Raw genomic sequence first — 24,686 nt, 5'->3', positions numbered from 1 at the left:
GTGAGGTTCACCTCCTAACGTGCCACTGCCTAACCCAGGAGCTGTGGGCTGCCCTGCACAGCTTTGCAAAGCTGCCTACCTCAGATATTCCGATTTCGAAATGAGGACTGTAATATTACCACCGAGGCTCTACAATGCTTAATTAACATTTGGGAAGATATCTCATGATGTTTGCACTGTCAAAATGCCAATGCCTTTACCATGTTGCTTACAAGATAAGAAAATGACAGCAGGTAGGCTGTGGTCGTGCTGGGCCAGCCTGTGCTGCACGGAGCGGTCCTCACTGGTACCGCATACACACTCGTCTGTCTGTTCATGCCCATCCGCTGTCTCTTGGCTAATGTTTAAATCATAAGCTCTTTAATGTGGAGGCATTTCGTGCTCAGGATCAGTGCAGTGCCTAGCAGTGTGGGATCCTGGTTGGTGGCTAAACCTCAGAGGCATTGCAGGAGGACAAATATTAACAATGTAAACGGCTGCTCTAATTTGTGGCGTGGGTTTAGTTTGTGGGCATGTACTGCAACCCACCTGCTTTCCCCCCTCTCTGTGTTTCTTCTTTATTGACAGCTTAATCACCTTTATGCTTCTGCTTATCTTGGAGGATTTTGTGTGGATTGCATTCACTTTCTTCCACTGTGACAACATCTACGCTGATAATTAACCACCTGGTGGACATGGTTACAATAAATATCTTCTGTATCAGAGAATAATCACGATGCTGCCATTTGACCCTAGGGTTTTTCACAGCTTTCCCCCCCACCTCCCCCCCCCCTTTGTTTTATCCTTCTAGTGTTAGGACTCCATTGGCCATCTCACTGCAAATGCAAACAGATGTTTCACATCTTCTGACTCAGCGACCCATTCCACACACCTAAAACAATAAAACTTCGAGCACTGATGTTTTTATCAAATGAAAAGTCCATCTATTTCTTTTGGCCTGGTACAAGAGATGAAAAAATAAAGGTTAGCCTAGGGGAAGTTAGCCTCCAAAACCACCGAATCCTTGGAGACTACCAACAATATTAGGAATTACTGCTCGAAGCAAAGCTGAGTTGGCATGGAGACCACCATGAGCCGGGTCTTTAAAAGATCAGCTCCAATTCAACACATATATTAAGTGCTGTATTAAGCACCTACTGAACCCCAGGAAAGAAAAAAGAAAAAAAAAAAAAAAAAGTAATCACAGAATTATTTCTAAGTGGGCTTTTTAGTTTTTCATAAGTCAAGAAAGGGAGTCATGAATAGAAAGGGCAAAAATCATCGTGGAGAAACATTTACCTCAGTCTCTCTGGATGCCATTAATCACCTTTTCTGCAGAGCCTTGTACAAAAGCCATTAAAATTTAAGATAGGAGAAATCACGGCTATTCCTACAGCTACAGCTATTGCTGCTGCTACTATGCTTAATTAAGGTCTGAGAGCAGTTAAACATTTAAATACAATGGGGCTTAGAGGTGAGCTGGCTCGCCAAATGGTGAAAGCAAACACCGGCAAATGGGATTTGGGAGAGGGGCTTGAGCAGCAGTAGGGGATTGGGATGCACTGCAGGGGCTCCTCCCGAGAGAGGAAACCAAAGCTGGACTCTGGCTCAAGCAGTCAATTTGGACACAGACACACACGCTGATTCTGTAAAGGTTTTTCTGCTCGGGTGCCCCAAGGCATGTCTCAGCGGAGATGGTGTTTGCAAGGGCCACCTAGAGCAGGGAAGTGAGGAGGTGTCGAACAAAACTGTGGAGATCCTTCCCTTGGGAAAAGCCCCAGGCCAAGTGCTGAACAAAATGAGGCATAAGAGCAACTGTCTCCAAATTTGCAGGCCTAAGAAGCTGTGTCTGGCAGAGCTGTGAGCACTAAGGGTGTTGTGCAGCCACCGAGGCACAGCCGTCTCAATGCAGCCCATGCTCAGACACAGTGCCGAGCATTATCCAGGAAGTTAGTGTCGCATTGTATAACCCACATTTGCTTTATGATGACACAGTGTCTTCCCTGCCGGATCTTTTACCTTTCAAGCAGTAAGACAATAAACTACAGTCCCTGACAAGAAATGTTTTCACTGCCATTGTTTTAGAAACACATGTTTTCTCATTCACTATCAGTGCTGCCTAAATCAAAAGAGGTGACTTTCACAATAAATCAGATAAGAGCAGCTCAGAACTGATACCTGCCAACTAGCTTTCTCCCTTAACGGTACTCCAGAGGCAGGGATGCCTTCTCCCAGAGCAATCCATAGGATGGGTGTGATGTGGACAGGCCAGACTGTGGCACCGTGGTGCTCCCCAGCCCAGTGGGTGCTCAGCATCTTGCACACTGTGAGCTCACTGCTGTGGATTTGCTGCTCACAACCAAGAACTAAGGATTCCTTCCCTGAGAACAGAGGCTCCACCCTGGGGTGCACAGGGTGAGGAAGATATAAGTGACCACTGAAATCCTCGTCCTCAGGTGTCTGAGCAGATGCTCGCCCAGCTGGAGATGTGCACAGGTTGTCTTGGCAGCTGTGAGCCTGCACTGTACACCTGCACACTGCATCCCCAGCAACACTGCAACATCCCTCTGCTCAGCTGCTGTGATGTTTCTGGGAGCCTGAAAGAAGGGTAAATGGAGGAGCTGCGTGCTGCCATGCTTCATCTCCATCTGCTGCAGCAAGGCACTCCTGAGGGTGCCTGAGAGAAGCAGGTGGGTGGTGATCAGAGGGATTTCTCCTCTTGCCACAGGTGAATCTTTTCCTGTGCTAAAAGGATGTTCCTTACATGCAGACAGACAACTTACTTATTCTTTCCACCATACAGATCTGTCACTTCCCCCACGCACAATAGATCTGGCTTTCCCTTGGAAGCTGCTTGTTTGTTCATATGCCTCAGTCCCAGGGACTGATGCTCCCTTTTCTCCCCATTTCTGCTCACCCAGGAACTCAAAAAGAACTACCAGAAGCTCAGGCATCTTCCCTACAGCCCCTGTGCTCCTGCAGGAAGCATTTCTGACCTCTTGTGATCATCCCCTTCTCTCACTGTACTGCTGGATGTGAAGGCAGCCTACCCAGACACCCGCTTCCACTCTGATCCTGTACGGCCTCTTCTCCAGAGCATGTCTGAATTTTAAAAGTTCTTTACAACATCTCCTTGCGTTTTGTATTCAGCTGCACAACTGGAGCTGTTGTCTGCGTTCTCATTGTCTCAGGCCTCCATTAGCATAATGTCTTCCCTGATCTTGAGAAATTAAAGCTCATGGCAAACACAGCTGCCAAAATCAGCATCTTGCCTGAGCATGCCACCACTCTGTACAGCCTCCCCATAGCCCTGATCCCCATTGCAGCAAACATAACATGCACATCCCTGCACGTGTTCCCCACACAACTCCCAATCCGATCTGCTGCTCACTCCCACCAGCACACCCAGTCTAAACTGATACTCAGTTTTTTTAGCCCAATGTTGTCCCACTTCGCAGAGAATACTTCCTTGCTTTCTTCTGCTGCCCCTCACTATTAGAGTCTTTGCAAGCATTTACTTTGTTTTTCTTCCCAAACTGTTCATTAATATGCTGGGTTCTGCTAACAACAACAAAAAAAGCATTCATTAGACTTCATTAGTTGTGTTGCAAACAGCATCTAAAAAGCTGCCCACCACATCCAGACCTTCACTTTCCATCTCACTGTCTGCATCTGTGATTCTCTCAAGTTAAAAGTTTCAGAAGGTGGGGACGATCTTTCTGTATAACAACCAGGACTTGTTCATCACAGCCCAGCCCTGCAACCTCAGCTGATGCTGCAGCAGTAGCAGGGAAATGGCTCTTCCCAGGCACTCTCCCACCTCCCTCTTCCACCTTCCCACTGACAGCCCCCGTCACTCCCACTCTGCTCATCTCCTGAAACACAGGCACATCTCACACAGATGGAAATCAAAATAGATGAAAATAGGAAGAGGGAGGACAAGGCTCATGCTTTGTCTAGTCCAGCACACTTCCACTGGCACCAGCTGTTCCAGACAAGAATATTAAAATCCCATGATGAACAGCCTTAGGATTCAAACTCCTGCAACAGGAACATTTAGCTGTAATACCTAATAGTTACAGATCATTCTGTGTCTTAAGGCAGGAAGTTTTATATGTCTGTGTTAAGTCATTATCATTCAGGAAAGCGATATCTCATTAACATACCCAGATGTGGGAAGTACAGAAAGACTCACTGCTCCCCACATCATCATTTATTGCAAGGGGACGGATGAGGGTCTGTATTGCTCCAGCTGTGCAGTGATGGAGCAGAGGGGGCAAAATCCCATCTCCAGAGGGAAGACACAAACACTCGCATGCTGTGACACAAAGTGGTGCTCTGGTGACACCTTTCAGCTCAACATTTGGACCCAAAAGGTGCCCCAGATTACATCTCCTAACCCACTCAGCACCACTACCTGCCACAGGAGGCAACAACCACCTCAAATTTCCCTCAGCTTTTTCCGAATCCCCACATTCACCATCCCGTCCAATTGCACTGCATGGGGAAGGGCAGCTGGCAGCAGAGTAAGAATGTGCTGCCACTGAGAGCTGGCTCCTCTCGCCGTGTCACACACTGCTGGTGGTCTCCCCACAGCTGCAGCCATACTGCCTTGGCCAGGGAGCCCTGCTGTAACTGAGCCCTGCTGTAATACCAAGCCCTGCTGTAATACCAAGCCCTGCTGTGCTCCCAGGTTGCTGTAAACTCAAGCCGATGTGTTATGGAGCTCATTAAAAAAAAAAAGAAAAAAAAAAAAGGCTTTGCACAGCTCTAATTTTCATTTCAACATTTTCTTTACACCTCCAGGCTCACTAGAAAGCTGTACCATCATAGACTTTAATTTGTTTACAGAAACAAAACAACAACAAAAAAAAATCAAAATTAAACATATGAATTCAATTGCCGAAAACACCCTGTTACTAAAGGTTCAAATGTAATGACACCATCATTTAGAATAGCCTCATGTGGGTGTGTGCCTACTGAGAGCTGCGAGAGGAAAATAAGCTACATTAAAATACAATTCCTCCAGCAGTTCTGAGGCACAATCAAAACCTTACAGTAGGGATTTTTCAGAAGATGGGATTCTACTTCAATAATATCTATAGATTTGATAGTCCCAAATGGCTCATGTGGAATTTTTCTTCTGATCTACGGATGGAAATAAGCTTTGTGTATACCTGTGTGCATATAGTCCTCGCCACCAGAATAGCTGAGTCCCTGACATTGCATTCAAGTCATCAAACGGTCTGTACAAAACTGGAAATCCGGGATATGAGGCAGAGATTAAGACACGTGGTTCATACCACCCATGTGCAAGCTCCCTGTTTAGCTTTGTTGGCAGGCTGCTCCCCACAGATCCCTTACCAGGACAAAGATGCTCTGCTGAGAGCCTCCTTGTTTAAGCCCTGGGATGCGCTCTGAAGTGTCACTGCTGCAGGAATAACAGGGAGACAGCTGGTGTCGTGTACAGGAGTCCTCAAAGTGCTTTTGGCAACACTTCTCACCAAAGGGCTTTAAAGAGACTAAGGAGTCGTGGCAAAAGAGAAAAGATCTTCTCTTGAAACAACAACTGTTCAGTAGAGGCAAAACTAGAAAAGAAGATAAATGGTCAGTACTCACAGCGGAGGAGGTTATCTACAGGGATCTGCTCCGCTCAGTGCTGCCCAGTGTATTTGTATTTGAAATGGAAACGAGGGTGAACAGCTACCTGGCAAAGTTTGTTAATAATTTAAGATCTGACTGGGAAGAGCTGCAGAAGGACCTCATGGTGATGAATGAATGAGCAGTAAAAAAGCAGGCGATGCTCCATGCTGATGGATGCCGTGGGGAAATACAGCCTCACCGCGCACACTGCAGGGGCTGTTGTAACCAAGCTGCCTGTGCTCAGGAATGGAACTGGAGCTACTGGAGGTGATCTCTGACAACATCAGTGCCGTACTCATCAGCAATTGGAAAAGCAAATCTAATGCTAGGAATGATGAAAGAAGAAGAACGTTAAATGGAGAACGGTGTTACCAAGAGCGTCACTCAGAACTCAGATCTGGAAGCTACGTGCCAGTTAACTGGCCTGTAATGGGAGGCAATGACTTTCACTGCATCACCCAGCAGACCCCAGTCAGCCTGCCTCATTGACAGCCGCACTGATGGGATGTTTGCAAGTGGAGATGTATGAATTAGTAAGATTACACTACGAAAACAACCCCTAAGTACCCAGAATATCCAAAACCTTCTGTCCGATCCAGCCAGAGCTGCCGTGATTCTCTGTTGCTGAGAAGAGGCTGGAAGACCCTGATAGTGTTCTCAGAGAATCTCCGTGCAGCTCTCAATCAGATCTGCCCGCGGTGGCTCAGCTCACCAGCACACATGACTCATTCCCAGAACGATAGGAAGCATGAAGCAGAAAAACATCCATAAAGGATTAGATCACAATCCCAGTGACAGCTCTGACGATTACTAAGTGGGGGGAGAAAAAGTGTTCGTGTTAAAGGATTTTCCTAAGATGAGTAATGTGTGGCATGCGCAACTCTTTGAAGACTAAGGCCCTGGTGAAAGATGCTCTTGCTCAGAAAACAACAACCTTCGTCCTGCATTATACGATACAGCGATGCGGCCATCTGGATTTTGCCTTCAATCATTTTCATTGATTCAGAGGCATTTAAAAACGCTTAAGTTACTACATTGGATTTAAATTTCAGATCAATGTTGTCTTTGCAGAACTGCTCTGCCCTGAAACGCAGCTGAGCACAGCCCAGCAGTGAGGGGCCATGCCCGAGCACGTGGGTGCTGGCAGTCAGCAGCAGCTTTCTCTTGGAGCCCAGTGTGTTCATTCTGCTTGCAGCCTTCAGAGGTCTCAAATGTCCTGGATGGCACAAGACCTCTGTATGCTCCATTTTTTCTGCGTGTAACATCAAAGATAGTTCCAATTGTTGTTGTCTTGGCAACTTATTAACTGAAGCCAAAGAGTCTCAGGGTTCTTTGGCTGGGCCTGTGCGTGCTTTGCATCCGCTTCCTATTCACCTTGGTGCCCTGGGGCCAGACTCCCAATACCGTGGTTGTTTTCCATATCACCTGAACTACTGCACAATGCAGGACGAGTCTGGTCTTAACTACTCCTCATTCCGCAGAAGGCAAGCCCCAGCTTTACAGGGCACAGCAGAAAGCTGGCAGGTGTGATGCTGGGAGCTATCCTCTTGTGCTCATAGCCAGCCCCAGGCTCTCGCTAAATTATCCACTTCTAGTAGCAAAGGTGAGCTCCTCCATCAGCCCCCTGGCACATCACCCTGCCTGGCCTCCCAGCCTGGGGTCTTCCTTCCTCCACCCCATGCCAAACCCTGGGGGCACATTCATCTGAGACTTCTTGTTGAGCCTCGCTCCTTCACCTCTGCTCCTGTCCACTGCTTTGCAGGAAGTCCCTGCAGAAGGGATATTAGCTCAATCCCCTGGTGCCTCTTTTCCAACTCTTGTGCAGGGAACGATGCTAATTACTATGTTCTATCCTGCAGCTTGAAAGGAATTCACAATGAAACTGACAGAATTGGACTCAGCGCTGCCTAAGAAAGTGAAATTTGACTGCCAGCAGGGCTGTGAAGACACTGCAGGACACAATTCAGCCAAATGCACCCGCCTCGGTAGGTCTTGTGCCCCATAGGAGAAGCAATGAAGATTTAGTTGTAAGCTGTAGCCTTACAGAGGTAGCAAGAAATACAGCTCCGCCTGGCTGCAAGGGGCTGTTGAGGCTGAACCATAAAGACTTCTGCTAAATTACACATGGACAGGTCTCAGCCGGGATTATATCTTTCGTTCTGTATTTTGTACAAAAGAGAGACTCTTTTACAAAGCTGGAATAGGAAGAAACGCTTCTTCCTTTCAAGCAGCACACAGTCACTAAAGCTTTGTTGTTCCCTTAAATACCCAACATCAAAAATTTTGAAATCAGAGGTATTATCATTTCCCAAAGCTTTCAGGGCTGTTCTACAGGGGTAAATTGCTGGCTGAAGCATAGAAAGGCAGCAAACCTCAAATCCATTTTAGGAGATTCTTCTTCTTTTTTTCTGCAGCCTCAAAATGTGCGTTTAGGGATTAGTATCCAAGGCACCTATCATGACAGTCTTTAAGGAGGATCAATAGAAGGAGAAATGCATAATCAATGCATTGATGAGAACAACTTGACCTTTCTACAGGAGCTGGGGGGACAAGGATGCATTCAAAGAAAGTTTCCATAAGATTTCATTGAAAAAAGAAAAAAAAAAAAAAATCTCGGATTTTCAGAAAGTTCTCAACTCTATATAGGTCAGGGTGGGAGAGCAGACATCAAACAGTTGCATATGCAAAAGGCCTCTGGCCAGGTTCTGGTCCAACCCTGCCATGCAGCCCATGTCCCTGCTCATTCACACAGCAGCCCAGGGTAAAAATGCAAGATCAAGTAAGGAGGTGAGGGGAAAGCAATCTGTTGCGGATGCAGAGAGCTATCCTCAGGCACACTGAGCACTTCACCAGCACGGAGGGGTGAGGGCAGGCTCACAGGAGCCAGGGCTGCTCCATCTCATCCCATCCTCTCCATCTCTGGAGAGGCGGCCCTGGAGCTGCCCACACCTCTGAGGAGAAGGAAAATGAAGGAGCGTGGCCAAACCCTGCCCTGCTGGAGCTGCTACGGCAGCAGAAAGGCAGGGCTGACCCTGATGATTCGAGATGTCGTGCTATCACTGCGGTGCCCAGGGCATCGGCAGAATAACTCCCTGGGAGAAGTACACAGCTAATTAATTCCCCATGTACTGTACTGCCGAGCAGCAGCCATTGCAGCCAGAAATTAGTTCAAGAGGGGATATGATCGAGTAGTCAGGAGCGTGCTCATCCTTTGCAACCCCCAGCCACCCATCAGCATGGCAACACGAGCCCTAATGAGAATTAATGACAAGCCACCAACCTGGGAAGCTCACCTGGGCTGGATGACAGGTTGCACACCAGGACCAGGGCTTTTTCTTAGCTGAGGGAGCAGGATTCTGCTCTGTGTTCTGATTCTCCAGGGGAAACCCACACAGGGATGGGGCCAGAGGTACGGTGCTCTTTATGATAACAGGTGGGCACCTGCGTGGGGCGCCTCGCATCAACCTGGGTGCAGTCAGGGCTCATGCAGCAGTCTGAAAGGCGTTCCAGGAGGTCTAACTGCAGCAGCAATCAGAGAGAGGAACTGTATAATCTTTCCCTATGGGTGATTTTGCAAGAAATGATATAATTACTGCTTTCAAGATTAGCATAAAAGTACCATAAAACCATGCCAAACGGAGCTCAGGACTTAAAAACATTTGGAAACCTTTGATACAGACAAGAGGTTGGATGGGCTCATATCTGCTGTGTTTGGAGGGGACTCGGTGACAGGGGATCAATTTTTTATGCTGTGCAGATCCCCTGGATGGTACCAAGTATATCATTTATCCCCATCTCTGAAACGGGAATAACCTTTAATTTAAAGCAGCACCAGAAGCTGCTGAGTGCTGCCCACTACAACAGGGTGTCTGGATGCCATCGTAATGAAGACCTGAGCATTTCTAAATGTTTTCAATGTGGGGCAGGTATGACATGCACAGACTTTGAAAATTCCTGACAAATTCAGTGAAATATGAGGCTCTATCTTGCACTGACAGCATATTTGGTTTATAGTCTATTCTAGATTTATAAATAGATATTATTAAGTACACATTTATGTATATATACACACATGCATGCACACTTTTTCTTTAAAGCATCTCTGTTACATTTCTTCTTTAAGTGTAATTGCTTTCCTGTGCAAATTCAAACCCAGAACCAGATATTTTAAAGCAAGGAAATTATGACCAACAATATAAACACGTCTCAGCATACCCTGACTGACAACATGAGCTTCATTTTCATGCTTTATAACACCACCTGAATCACTAAATATATTTCTGTTGTAAGACAGCATTCCACATAATTTTTATTTGTGAATAAAAGGCAGAAAGATGCATGCATGCTACTGGAATCAAGAATAAATTATTCGGGCAGAGTCCATTACTCTAGGAAGCAAGCTGAATACCAAGCCCAGGACATAAATACAGACTGAAACTAACATTATTCCATCACGCACATTTGCAGCACTCAGATCCCCAGGTTACCCCTGCTGAACTCCAGTGCAATCCTCCCACTGCGGTGAGTCCAGCACTGAGGGGCTGGTTCTGCTGCCATGTGCTAAGCAGCAGCATCACAGCTGGGTCTCACCCGCCAACAGCGCTTCAGAGAAGCACCAAGGCATCATTCAGTCACTCTGCTTTTCCATTACATACAGTTTTATCCAAGCCTGGGCTCCCACTGAGCCCTGTCCAGGGGTCACTGCAGCTCTACCACCCACTTGTGTGATGGCCTGGCTGGCCCACAGCAGCACAGACCACAGCTCTGGCCGTGCTGCCGGGCCTGCCTCCACCTCTTCCCAAATTTTGAGGCTCCCACATTGATTGTACCTGACCCAATGGCTCCTTCCAGCATCAGCATCTATTCCTGTTGGGAGCACCTGGTTTGCACGAGCATCAGACACAAAAAGGATGATGTACCTAAGCGGTGCCCCACAATGTCAATTACTGACACTGATGTATGGAGTCACATCCTCACTGTTACACCTGCATTGTAATCCCCAGTCACGTCTCACTGCACATTAGAACAAACCTGTCTGACCCTCACATATCGCACTCAAAAGGTGAACGTGGAGTGATTTCAGTTTGGTGTCAGCCCTGCTCCAGCCATGACACCGAAGGTCAACAAGGCTACAGGCAATGTGTACAAGAGTGCTGCCTGGGTTTAATGTACCTAAGTCCTGTTGTCTGAGGTACTTGCAATCATTTATTTCAAATGCTGCTCTGAAGACTACATAAATAATCATAGCAACCATGTCTGCCCACCACTAAATGCATTTTTCACTTCAGTCTCCCCATCAGCAAAGGATACCTTCAGGGTATCCTCATATTTCTAAATATTCCAGAAACTGCAGATGATTTACTCTCACAGCACTAATGTAGTTCAATCCATTCTCATTTTCTATTCATGACAGCAGTAGTTTGCTAAAGAACATCGGCTCCTATCAGTTCATATCATTCATGACAACTTTACAGTATCTGATATAATTTCTAATTTTTGTGCCTCGAATGGCAATGCGCGTCCCAGCAGCTGCGTGTTCCAGGGAAGCGCGAAGGCACAGCCTGCATCCTGCCACCAGATGGTACTCCATATGGACACAGCCAAGGAGGACATACTGGTGCTGCATCACCAGTGGCAATCCAGGCCCTTCCCCCTCACCACATTCCCTCTAAATCACGTTCACGGTGGTGGGAATCATATAGTCCAGGTTCTCTGTCCGTTTCTAAGTGCTACGCAGGCTCCAAATGTGGTGGAGGACACTTTGCTTGGTGTGTTTTAACGTTTCAAGAAGTGGCAGAAGAGTAGGGCGGCCATATTTGTGTGCACTCTCCCAAGCTGGTTTGCTGAATTTGTGCCATTTCCGCTTCGTCTGCAGTCTCCCGAGCGCCATCAGTATAGATGTAAACTCCATGTGGAGATAGATGGCGTTTCTCCAGGGACACAAGTGTCCCAGTACGGTTTGGAGGCCACAGACTGGCTGCCATTTGGACGGTGCAGAAAACCAAAGCCCTGCCTGCCGCAGGCCAAAAGAAATCCCAGCCCTGCACTCTCTGTGAGCATAGAAGAGGGAATCTCAGGGTACGAGCAAGATCCCAATTGCTGTAATTACTTATCAACTTAAACGTCTCCACTCGTGCCTTCAGGTGGAATATCTGTTGGCATTCTGGAGCACAGTCGTCCAGACAGAACAATTGGACTGTCACCAAGGAGATTATTTTTCAGTGAAGCAACATACCTATCCCTGCATGAGCTATGGATCTCACAAGCCTTTCACTGGAAGGTACTCAGCATGTGGAGGTGAGTAACAGGCACCGGATTAGTTTTTACTCCGTTAGAGAGACTGAGACTTTTGCACCTGGGTTTCTTACAGACCTTGTGCTAAAAAGCACATCCCACATCCTTCTTCCTCTGACAGCACTAAACTCAAAGGAATATCAGCCTTGTATGTGTCAGAGTACATGGCTGGAGGCTGGACTCAGAACAGGGACACGTCTACTTTTTTGCTGCATGAGGAAACGGAGCATCTTCTGAGGCATCCACACACAGCAATGCCCATTAATAATATATGTGCATAGATAAGCTTTTCTTTAAAGCAAATACCAGCGGTCACCAGCACAGAGATCACTGCAGGAGGTGAGCTACTGCCTCTAACCGTCAGTAGCTCGAACGTGCCTGAATGAGAGCTCACTGCTAAGAAAACGTGATGCTGCTGGGACTTTGGTGCTGTGCCTGAAATCCCACCGGGCACCAAACAGCCCAATGGTTTCAAACAGCCCCCCTACAAAAAGCAGCTCCTGGCCCTGGCACTGCAGTCCTAAGATGCCCCCTGCCTGCACAGCGAGCCACCCTGTGTTACATCCCCTTTGATCTCTTCCAAAATGTAAGGCTAAACAAGAACAGATTGTTTTCTTTAAATTCAGGGGGGGTGGAGAGAGGGAAAGGAGGGAAGAAATTGGCCTGCTAGGTTCATCTCAACCACACTAAAAAGTCCTTTTAACTTCTCTTAATGAGGACTACTTTTTCCAGATACTACCTAATTACTGCAAATTGCTTCATCTTTTAATTGTTACTGCAAGGCAACTAAACATTGTTATGTTGATTGCTCAAGAGTGGATTGTTAATGGCTTTAATCATTTGATAATCCAGTAATACAATCAATGTGACTCTGCACCTTGTAGGAATAATTTTGGGGTCCACATGCTAGGAAACATATATTGCCTCACCATATGTCAGCCTCTGCGGGCCAGATTCTGCCACCTCTCCTCAAATGCAGCTGTATTCCTGCACAAAGCAGATCTCACAGCTTCCCAGGGGAACACCCGCACAGCAGGGACTCGTTGCACGTGGGGTTGGCCAAATGGGATAGGCAAAGGGGAAGCTTATGGGTTTTGGCTTCACGTTGTAGATGGATGACCTGTTATCGTGGGAGAGAGGAGATATGTTCGCACCTGCGTAACTGTCAGCACAGCTATGCTCTTGTCACAGCATAGAGAATTATCCCGTAGAGCAAGTTTCATATGGAGAGCCCCACAGCTCTGCAGCTGACAAGCACATGGATGGTGCCAAATGCCTGAGTGGGAAAGAAAGGAGGTGGCACGGGCTGATGCTGGTGGCTGGCAAGGGAGGAGACCCTCTTCCAGAGGTGTGTGCCAGCAGAGATCAGCCATCATGTGGGACAGAGACAGCAAGGCAGAGTTAAGTGGGAGCTGCGTCTCTTACCTTAATGCCTCTGCTCCCACTGTCAGTCAGGACCAATGCTGGCAGATCTAGGGCAACCCTCATGAAAAAGCTGAGATCTATGTTGTACTCTGTAGGGAATCCCAGAAAACTAAAATCAGACAATGGAGAGACAGCTTTTACACGATGTAAAAATAACAGCGTTTGGCTCATTAATAGCATTTAGCTCTTAATGGAACTCTATCTCTTTGGCTTTTATTCCCTTTGTTATTTTGCGGGTAGAAACTGCTGCTTTTCTGAAGTCTGACAGCCCTGAAGGAGCCAGGCTGGCACAGCCAACTCATTCGGGCACTCGGCCATCTCCACCAGGCCAGGAGTCCTGCTGACCACTTGTCTGTGGGGAAAGCACAGAGCCAACCCATGCAGCCACCGCTCCCAGGGACAAGGTCTCCCCTGCACAGGCACCGGCACCTGTCACTGCAGGACCGGGCTCTGTGACACAGAGAGGAGAGGACAGGAGGCCACATGCACCTCCACAGAGATGCCAAGCAGATGAGACAAGTGTGTAGCAGGAGGAAGGGGACACGCAGGAGATGCCAGTACCAGCACAGGCCAGGAGGAACTGTGTCTGGAGGTGGCGGGATGAGGTGCCCAGTGGACCAGATGCTTTGGCTAAATCACAGCCAGGTGTGCAGCTTGAGGCCAAGAGCTTTTGGAAGCTCCATCATTCACCATCAACACGGGACAGACCAGCACGTGTGGGACAGACCATCCTTGCCAGCTCCTCATGCAACTGGAAACCATTCCCACTGCGTCCCCAAAAAGCAATTCTGGGGCATAAAAGCATCACAAGAGGGTGAACTCCTCCAGAGCTGTTCGCAGGGAGCAGAGGAAGAACATCACCTGACACAGGCTCAGTCACAGTGTCAGGTCTGACAGACAGCGAGGAGACTAATAAACTAAAGAGTTGCTTTGATTTAGTGTTTCAGGAAACTGAGACAATTAAGAGGCTTGTATAATTCAATAACAGTTAGCAGGAAAAGGAGCTGTCATAGGCAGAGGAAGGCATGCAAAGAACTGGTGCAGCCACTCTCACCCATGGGGACACGGAGCAGTGTGGCACAAGAGGCCCCACGCAGGACTGAGGGAGGGCAATGGGGAACTGTGGTGATCACAGATGAGCTGCCATTTGCTTTCAACAGCTGATAAAATGAAAAGGCACGTAACACATGCAGCAGGGCTACCCACCAATAAATTAAAAAGATGATGAATGTCAGACAAAGCTCAACGAAGACATTTACCCCTAGCATTTCTAGAACACCCTCAGATCAATGGGGTTCATTTTTATTAAAGCTTGATTTTCCCTTATGTTGAGGCTTTCCATCAGCAGCCGAGGGACTGGCTGACATTTGCTAGCCAGGAACACACATGTTGGTCAGGACCAAGGCGAGGGGTCCCTCCCACTGAGCACCAGCCCTAGGGGCTTCTCTCACCATCGAGAACATAGCAGATCTCAGTGCTGGCAAACAGCAGTAGTGTGAAACACGCAGCCTGGGTCTGGCCGCCAGAAGCATGCAAACGAATTAGTGAGATATTTTTTCTCCATCACCTCTCCTTTTTCTTAAAAGCAAATTCTCTCACTGACAGGGTGAGGAAAAGCTGTTAAATATAAGCTTTATTTTTTGAGGGGCAGAGTGTCTGCTTGAGAAGAGAGACTACAGAGGTGCCGGAACAGCCAGAAGAGGGGTGAGAAGCTGCCACCCACCCAGGTGGGAGCCTCACACTTCAGGTTATCCCCTGGCTCCAGGAACCAGGCTGATGACCCAAGGCAGGCTTAGCACAGACTCTGCAAGCTGCACCTGCATGCACAGGATAGGATACCACGGGCGGGGGGTGTTCCTAGATTTATTCATTTTTAATGCAAAAGAAAGCCCTTTGTTATCTCCCCAGCTTCTTGTTGGTGATTGATCTGAGTCAGCAGGACTCTGTGTAAGTCATGTGCTGATACACCTCCCCAGGGCAGGACCAGAGAGCTGCTGCACACAACCACAATTACACTAAGTCAGAGCCCCCAGCCTGCCCAGGGCAACGGGTGGGAAAACTCTGGGGAAGGGGAGGACTCATTACAGGATCCAGGCCTTGGAGGGCTTTTTTTTTTCATATGATGTTTTAACTTCAGTTTGGGGGGGGTTCTTTCTTGTTCTTCCCACTGCTATTGGCAGCTCATCTACAGACAAGGGCTCAGAGACCATCGTGTCAGATACCATATCTATCACCGGGCAGATCCTCAGGCAGATGGCTGGAGCTACACAGATCATCATTTTTATTAATCAAAACATCATGTGGCTCTTTACATCGCGTAAATAAGATGAAATGCAAGAACAAAGATGCACAGCTGATTAAAAATAGATGCGTGCATACCTCAACAATTCAGAGCCCTGCGGATAGAAATGTTAAGTGGGGTCCTACTGAGTGCCCTGCAAGGTCAATACAATTCAATAGTTTTATTAACAACTTGGAGACCGGACCAGGAGTATGCTAATCAAATCTGAACATTCTACCAAGATGGGAGGGTGGCAAATAATACACAGGACAGGAATAAAATACAATACGAGCTTGATAAATTAAAGAAGTGGCCTGCAATCAATACAGGGAGATTCAGCAGGACAAATGCAGAAGATTAACACATAGGAAGGAATAAACAAAAGGACAGAGGCTGTATGGAGAGATCTGGCCAAACAGCAATGCAACAGAGTGGTCTGGGGGGGATGATCGATTGAACAGAAGTCAATACCATCAGGCTGCTGCAGCCCAGCAAGGTAATTATTCCACTCTTCACAGTGCTCATCAGGCTGCTGTTTGGAGCAGCGTGCCCAGATCTGGGCATCGCATTGTAACAAAGACAGACAAGCTGGAGGGAGTTCAAAGAACAACAAAAAAATAAAAATGCCAAAAAGATTTGAAAAACAAAATCTTTGTGTACACGGGAAAAATGAACCGCAAGCGTGAGACCTGACGCTGCTTCTGTTCACTCTCATTCCCAGGGGTCTGCTGAGGCTGCAGGAGCTGCAGCCCGAGAAATGAGGTTGGGCAGAGGGGGCACTGGCTAGAGAATCAGGCTGCTGGAGAGATGTGCTAAACAACAGGAGGGTACAGGTAGACAAAAGGGATGCAACAGATATACAGGGATTAATGAGGGCTCATTTTGCCCTTGGTGAAATTGCAGCGCTGGGCTGAAGCTCCAGCAGAGAAAACTTCAGGGAAATTTGACTCTGTGGTGTCACTAAAAATGCAGGCAATGAAAAGCAATAAGAGACCAAAACCTTCCTCTTGCTTGTGAGCTGTGATCAACCTCACTGTCGGCAACAAAGACAGACGAAAGCAAACCAACCAAAAGAGCACCCAGAGAAGTCCGTAAAATCACTCCCATTGGAAATGCACAACCTGCTACACCAGAAACAAACTCCCTCACGCTCACCCCACACAGACCCCCTCCCCATAGAGGAGCAGTGCATTCTATGCTGCAGGAAGTACCAGGCACTCAGGATCTCCCCCAGATAAACTCAGAACCGAGACCCAGCCACCTTGCTACAGAAACGGTGCTGTGTTTACAGCTCCCCCTGCAATCACACCTTGGCCACAATTAAAGCAGATGGGAGCTCTCCACCTTTGGTGGTGGTTCAGAACTGACAGAAATCAAAGCTCCATAGTTGCAGCTGGAGGAAGGAGCTGCAGGAACTCCCTCTGCCCCACAGGGCTCTCCCAGCACCCAAAGCTGGAGGAAGAAAGAGGCTGGAGAGGGGCCAGAGTACTGCTCAGCGCTGCAGCATGGAGACAGAGGTCTGTAACTCTGCAGCACAATGTGCAGGCTCCTGCCAAAAGCTCAATTGCACCATCTGCCAAATTAATATTCCTATTTTTAATATCTCGTTTAAAGGGAAGCATGAAGGGGTGAAAGGAGAGAAAAACAGAACACCACCGCGCTGATTCGGTTCCTCTCTGTAAGAAATCACACCAGACACCAGGGCTGTTTCTTCGCTATCCTTCTGTGATCAGTCCTCTCCAGAGGTTCAGGGCTGCTGTGTCGAACATGGGGAAATGCACCACTGCACACCGTGCTGCTGCTGCCACTGCCACTTAGCAAGGAGGCTGAGGAAGATGAATCAACATGGCTCACGTCTCTGTGAGGAGCTCCTTCCCTACCCTGTTTCCAAACTGGAAGCAGCCCCTGCCACCTTGCTTCTCCCTGAAGGCGTGTTGTAGGGCAACAAAGATTTGCTCCCTAAAAATGAAAGGGAAAAGGGGTGAAAGCAGAGGAGATGGGGAAAACTCCCCACAGCGAGCAGCGATGAAGTGCACGGGCAATGCTCTGGGAAGGAGACAGCCTGTGGAGCGGGCAGCAGCAGTTGATGCTGAATTAGCAGGGGAATGAGATCAGGAGGCAGATGCTGTGAGCTGCAGCCACGGCTCAGGGACTGCTGCTGGCAGATGAGCTGGGGCAGGGCTCCCTGGCCCTAAGCCAGCTGCAGGGTCCCCTTCCAAGAGTGGCACCTCCTGAGGCTCGCCCCAGCAGCTCCTTGGCTGAACAGCAGCCACGGCTGCTGATGCTAATGGAATTAAACATTAATATGCTAAACAGAACGAAGAGTGAGAGAGGGGCTTGGATTTCTCTAGGTAGCAGACATGTCTGAGGTTAATGCCTGCCAATTCTTATTTGCTCCGTGATGTCAAAATCCATGTCCTTATTAGCCAGCCCATTAGTCCCCAGAGGCTACTGGCCCATTAGTCCTGTCCTGGTCCTCACTGATACTTAGTGCTCTCAAAGAGCCTCACTCTTGCTGACCTGTCTCCCACTTGGTTTCCCCACCAGGGCCCTGTGCACCAGCCCAGATTCCTGAGTTGCTTCCAGGGGGAGAGAAGTCAGCTTCAAGCAGAGCACTCAGGGACTGCAGGTTTTCCCTCTGCCACCCTGATCCGGCTGAGTGGGGTCACCATACCACACTTACCACTACAAACAGGGATGTGCTGTCAACAGATTGTGTAGCACTCTGAGAGTGAAACCTGTAGCATCACCCCCACCTTGCAGATGAGGAAACCGAGGTGTGAAGGACAGGCAGGGTGCCAAGCAATGGGGCTGGACCAAGGTCAGCCAGCAAGTAGGGGATGGAGCTTTTCTTCAGCATTCCTATTTCCTGGCTTTAAATTAATCCCAATATAAGATTAAAAGAGTGGAGAGTGCCTTCTTCACCTCCTCCCAAGAGGGCAGTTACTCACTTTTGTAGTTTTCTTACATTTACATGCCAGGCCACAGCAGTGAAATAAATTTTCTCCTCCTGTAACCACCAGAGGAACTGGTCCAGGCTCAGTCTGGAGCCACATGCTCAGCACAGATGACTTCCCAAAGGAAGATTACTGCAGACACCGGGATATAGGTAGGACATTTCCCTCGGACTGCGTCTGCTGCTTCTGGACTAAATATCTCCCCAGGATTTCCCCCCTCCACAGGCAGATTCCTATTTATTTCTATTCCCAGACCTCAGATTTAGCGGAGCACTGAAGCAGGTACTTACCTTTAATCAAGCACATTAGTCGCCCCATTGAAGTCAATGGGACTTTACAGGTTTTTAAGGCAAGGAATGTGCTCCAATTGTGCCTCTAAGCCAAAGGAAGTGGTGGTTGATGAAGACAGAGAAAAAGCAGTCAACAAATGAACCAGAACCATCTGCAAACGACTCCCGGCTGGGCGGACTCCCTTGTATCTCCTCACACTGCTTTGCTTGTGGAAGGCTTTTTCATTATGAATACAGAGCTCCTGCTGCTGCTCCTGCCTGTGAATGGTGCTTAGTGGTGCCAGCCTCGGCTACGCTGCAGGGTCAGAGCCTGCTGCTCACTGCTGGGGAGCAACCCTGAAACCTTTGTAGGATGGGGAAGTCAGTGTTGGAAACACTGTTGCCAAAACTCCTGCCCAAACCTGCAGGTTATGGTCTTCAGTTACTTACTACAGAGCAAACACCGTGCTGCATCCCACAGCATTATCCTATGCTTGCTCACGGCTGGAAGAGCTGTAGCCCGTGAGAAGGCACATTAAGAAACTCTCCCACAAAGCTTTTTCTGAAAGCCCACCCCCATCTCACTTATGCGCTTTGTTCAGTAGATTCCTCCTTATGCAGTAAAAGCAAGTTGACAATTTGGGACCAAAGTGTGTTTCACTGGCGTACAGTTGTAATTATACAAAGGTGTACAGCTGCAATCATACAAAGGTAAAGTAGATGGATAGCCAGACATCACACAGGAAAGACCTACTGATGCCTGGAAGATGCCTGTGGACATCCAGTATTGAAGCTCTGCAGCAGGAGGCGAGCTGGCCCAGCCCCAACCCTGCTCCTTGCTCGGCTACCTGTAACCCTCAGCAATCACACCTGCTGTACGGCTCTTCCTAAAAGCTCCAAATGCATGTTTTACAAATAAGCCCTTAAAAATTCACCGTTTTCTGCCAGCAAACTACTATAAAATATTCACAGCGTTCAAAATGGATTGAATGCAAAACATTTCTTTCTTCTTCCAAGTGATAAGTTGCAGGAGACGTTACCCCCAGCTCCAGTCCTGGGGGGCAGAGCTGCCTGAAGGAGCTTGTGTGCGTGCTCTCTATTGCTTTTTAAAGACATTATAGGTAGCAGATTGATTTTTATTAATTATTTCTATTGCAGCAACACCTAAGGCTGATCTGATGCTGCTCTTCTACTGTGTAGGAGTAGTAAATAATGAGATTATCATGTTGTGTTCTGTTTCTGAAAGTACCTTCTTTGGGACTCGTATCATTTGTTGCAATGTACCCTGTAGACAGCATTTATTGGAACAACGCAAGAAGAATCCATAATATTCATCTGGCTGTTGCCACCTCCATGATAAGGTTCTGATGGCAGCTCAGGAAGGTACTTGAACGTGTTTCAGAGTACAGCCCATAAGGAACACCTGCGATGACCAGCACAGACAGAAGCTCCCTGATGGGCACCAAGTCATCCTCCTCCACTCTCAGGGCTGCAGGGACATTGTGAGAAGAGGTGGCTGCCCCAGTGATGACATGTCACACAGATAGGAAACAGTAGGCCCAGCATCATCCCCAATTGCTTCAGCCATATACTTACCTTTATTAGGGTAATTCATATGCGCCCAATAAGAGACGGGTATCTGCTCACGAATAGGATACACTATACATGAAGGGAAGGAACTGCTGATAGGGAGAATGCAGCTTGCTATTTAAATCCCACTTTAAGAAAAAGGGGAAAAAAAAGAAAAAGAAAAAGTCTTTTTTTAATAAAATTTCCTTAGAAGAGTCTCTCTTGTGTACACAAAGCCATGGGGAAATTTCCCAATGGGTACAGAGGAGATTACAAGATACAGCTTAGGCTGGAACATCAGGGGGTGGATGCTTTGAACTCAAGGGGTTTCTGAAAGCACGGGGGAAATTCTTCCAGAGTATTTCACAGTGTTTTAATGGGGGACAAATTACTCTTTTCATTTATTTATTTATTTATTTATTTATTCCCCCTGCCCTCTGCAGATCTGCCCAAAGAATCACAAACAGTTTTCCTCCTTCAAGTCCTTCTGTGGTGAGAGAGATAACAATACAGCCCTGATGGTCTAACACCACCGGCAGATCTCAAAGCACTTGATAAAGTTGCACAGGTTTCATGAGAGCTATTTTTCAGGGGCAGAGAGAGGTGAAGTGACTTCACTAAAGAGCTAACCTAAGTAGCTGAATCAAAAAGGACCTTATTATAGTAACACAAAAGCGTCGTTTGAGATGCTACGATTTGACATCATCCCAAAAAATATAATGCTTTAGGGCATGACTCCATAGCCATTAACGTTTGTGTAAGGCTTTCCATTGACATCGGTGGAAGCTGGGTCTGCCTTTTAAAAGCCATCCGTTCATCCACTCAGACAAGGATTTTTTTTTTCATTCCCATTTGCAGCTGATGTTCTGCAGCCTGTTTTCTGGAAAGCGACAACTTTTCCATTTTCACATAGAGCAACGTTATTTCCATGGTACGCCAGCCTGCTTGGGATGTCATGGCGTGGCTCACAGCAAACACTAACGTGACATGACAGGCAGATGCAACTCTCCGAGCTCTGCCTCGGCAGGACAAGCTGGGGAAGAAGTTTAAAGCAGCCATTTCTGAGGAGTGTGATGGAGACGGGGAGGAGGAGGGGGGCTGCTCGATCCATATTTCCTCCTTCTGGACGGAGAGATCCCAATGTCACAGCCCAGCATCACTGTGGGCACAGCATTTCAAAGGTGCTGACGCCACTGGGAGACAATTGGGTGGCAAGGGCACCACCGGCCAGCTGCAGCCACCAGTGTCCCCAGCCGAGTGACGTGTTTCTCTGCCTGACCTCCCAGCTCGCAGTGACACTGCTGAGTTGTGTGAGAGCTTGGTTTTGCTTCTCAAAGCACCCAGGAGACATCCTTTAACAGAAGGACAAAAGGAATAAATCATGTAGCTACCCAGACTGTAATGCCTTGGAGCAAAGCCAAGACACTAAGGCACACACACGACTACAGGAAGAAGGAAACGTCCCATGTCTGATGGCACAGAGTGGCTTGAGGATGTCTGAGAGGCAGAGCCCATCTCCAGGTCAGGCCGAGCTGCTGGAAGGTCTGCTGCTCATCCCCAGGGAGCTCTAGCAAGGAGCTGATCCAGCAAAGTGCAGCAGCCACAGTTCCCAGCTCCAACCCTTCCTTGTCCTCCTGTAGGTTCTTCCCTGCTGACCTGAGCCAGGAAAACTCCCAGCAAGAGCAAGCATTGCATCAGGAATTTAACAGCACTGTGCAACCTCGGGCTACCACCTGTTTCATGAGGTGTTGTATTCCAGCCGCAGCTCTGACACCGTCACTCGTTGGATGGGGTGAGTATTTATGATGAACCCAGAGCCTGCCTTAATTCATTTACCGTGATCCATCAACTGGAAGACATCCCCTTAGCTTCAACAGGGTATTGGCTTGAGCCCACATATATCAAACTATATCTGCAACATCCAAGCTGTCCCCATCTGTTACCCTGCCTGTAAAGCTTACAGATGAGAAGCAGGAAAAAGTTACAAAATGCAGTGTGCAGGCCCAGATCTTGTGCAGCCATACAACACACAATTTCTTGCAGCGTGCAATCTCAGATGTCCTGGTGGACAAGCAGTGACACAGAGATGTCAGCACACATGCCAGGATTTCGGCACATATTGCTCAGCCACCTGCGGAGTGCAAGCACAATTAAGGTCAGCTTACATCTCGACGGGCCCCAAACGTGCACTTTCCAGGAGCTTCGAGCAGGTTGAGACAATTAATAACAGTCGTTATTAATGCCCGTTAACATCCACTCTGCAGCCATTGAAGGAAACCACAGGAGCTGGAGAAGCGCTCAGCTCTGCTCTGCGAGGCAGCCTTGCTGTCTGCAGCAAAGAAGGGCTGTATCACTCTGCAGCCCAACAGCCTCCTCTCACCCCTGCAGCCTGACCTGTAGCATGGCCTCCAAACCTCCGGCTGCAGAGGCTGCCTCGGTGAGATGCACGACTCTGCTTGACTCCACGAAGAGCCTCCAAAGAGGTGCAGTGGCTTACAGCTCCCATCCCAGAGGCAGCTCAGGGCATTTTGAGCCCCAGCTGCATGGAAACCCGAAATGCAAAGCCCTGAGCAGAGCTGGTGTAGGGCGAACAATGAGCAGCGGTGCTGGGAAGAGGCACAGCACTCTCGGCACAGAAATTACTCCAGGCACAAAGAAAACACCAACAAAGATCACACTTGACAAAAAGAGGCAGGAATTTCACAGCAAAAGAGAAGAATAGACACTTTAAAAGCTGCTTTCATTTCACTCCACATCTCTGTACGCGGACAGTCAAGCACCAAAAACATTAGGGCTTGGGGCACACCACGGGTCACAAGGATTTCCTCATTTATTGCTTATTTCTTACATAAACTCACTACAAACACAGGACTCCTCTTCCTCTTTGTATTGTTTGGAAACAGTGAGCCTGAATAGGATCTTTTCTTTCTCTCTCCTCTTCCTCTTAAGGGCTGCAGTAATGAGCTGAGGATATAGTTCACTTCTCTGAGAGGAGGCTATTAGAGCTGCTGCTAAACACCTACATCAGAGAGGCTGCAAAGCAGCGGCTCGGTCCTCTCCTCCTCCAGGAAGTCGCAGCTCAGCTCTACAAGGGCAGGAGGCACTGGTGGAGGGATTAACTCCCAGACGTACTTTGTATGGGAAGCCCTCACTTCGGGGCAGGCAGAGGGGTCCCGGGGCAGGCGGACTGGTAGAAGCATGATGCCAGCAGACCAGCCTGGAATGGGGCAGAGATGGGGAGTCCTGGGCAGATGTTGGCAGCTGCCTAAGGGGACAACTCCCAACCCTGAGCAATTTAGGAGGTTGGAGACGATCAGTCGCCCCCAAGCCTGCTGTGACCCTAAAGTGATTATCGCCTTTAAGTAGGTTAGTGTGCTAATAAATTAATTGAGCAGCAGGGTAGCCGGTTGTCTGAGGAGAAAAGGATTAAATTACCTCTCTGATAAATTTGGAACAGGATGTCCTGAGGGGAAGGGAAGAGCTGAACCTGAAGGAATCCCACAGGAAACCCAAAGAATAGACTGGAGGTGAAGCCCTGCTCAGCCCGGTGCCTGGCCTTGGTCGGGATCATCCCAGCAGGATGCAGAACGTTTCACCCCGGGCAGGAGGAGCACCAGCTGCAGCCGGAGGCCAGGCAGCACCGCCACCAGCCAGCAAATCAATCGCACTGGCAGCAACAGATAGTGAAGGGGATGCCGACTCACAGCTCGAGCTGCCACAAATCCAAGGGCTGTCACCAAACTATCAGCGGGATGAGATAAATGTTCCAGGAGTTCTTCTTCCCCTCCTCCCCCAAGCAGGCAGTGATTACTAAGGACATTTCCATGAGCGGTGTATGATCTTTATTTTTTTTCATGCACAATGACCTTTAGAAGTACTGGCTAAGCTATTTGCATTGCCTAGCCCGGAGTTTCAACAGACAGCAGGAAGACGAGCATTAACCTTAATGGCTAAATCACTTCATGCCACTCCGAAGATCGAACACTCCCATGAGTAGGCGAAGAGCCGCTTCCATTTCATTATTACATATTTAAACAGCAACAAGAGCCTCTCGAGGCCCAAAGTTCCAGGTCTGCCATTGCTCCCTTGTTTTTTAGGAGGGCGAACACCCAGCCCATGGTGTAAGCAGCACCTCGGGGCGGCCCATTGACCCCACAGCACCCTGCAGTACTCAGCAAGGGCTCGCATTGCCCTGGCGCTGGGATCTCACAGTTGTTTATTTCAGAGGAAAAAAAAAAAAGGATTCCGTAATGTCTAAGTGATATTTAT

Source organism: Excalfactoria chinensis, chromosome 4 (genome assembly GCF_039878825.1).
Source record: "Excalfactoria chinensis isolate bCotChi1 chromosome 4, bCotChi1.hap2, whole genome shotgun sequence".
NCBI lineage: Eukaryota > Metazoa > Chordata > Aves > Galliformes > Phasianidae > Excalfactoria > Excalfactoria chinensis.
Note: the sequence above shows the minus strand (reverse complement) of the source record.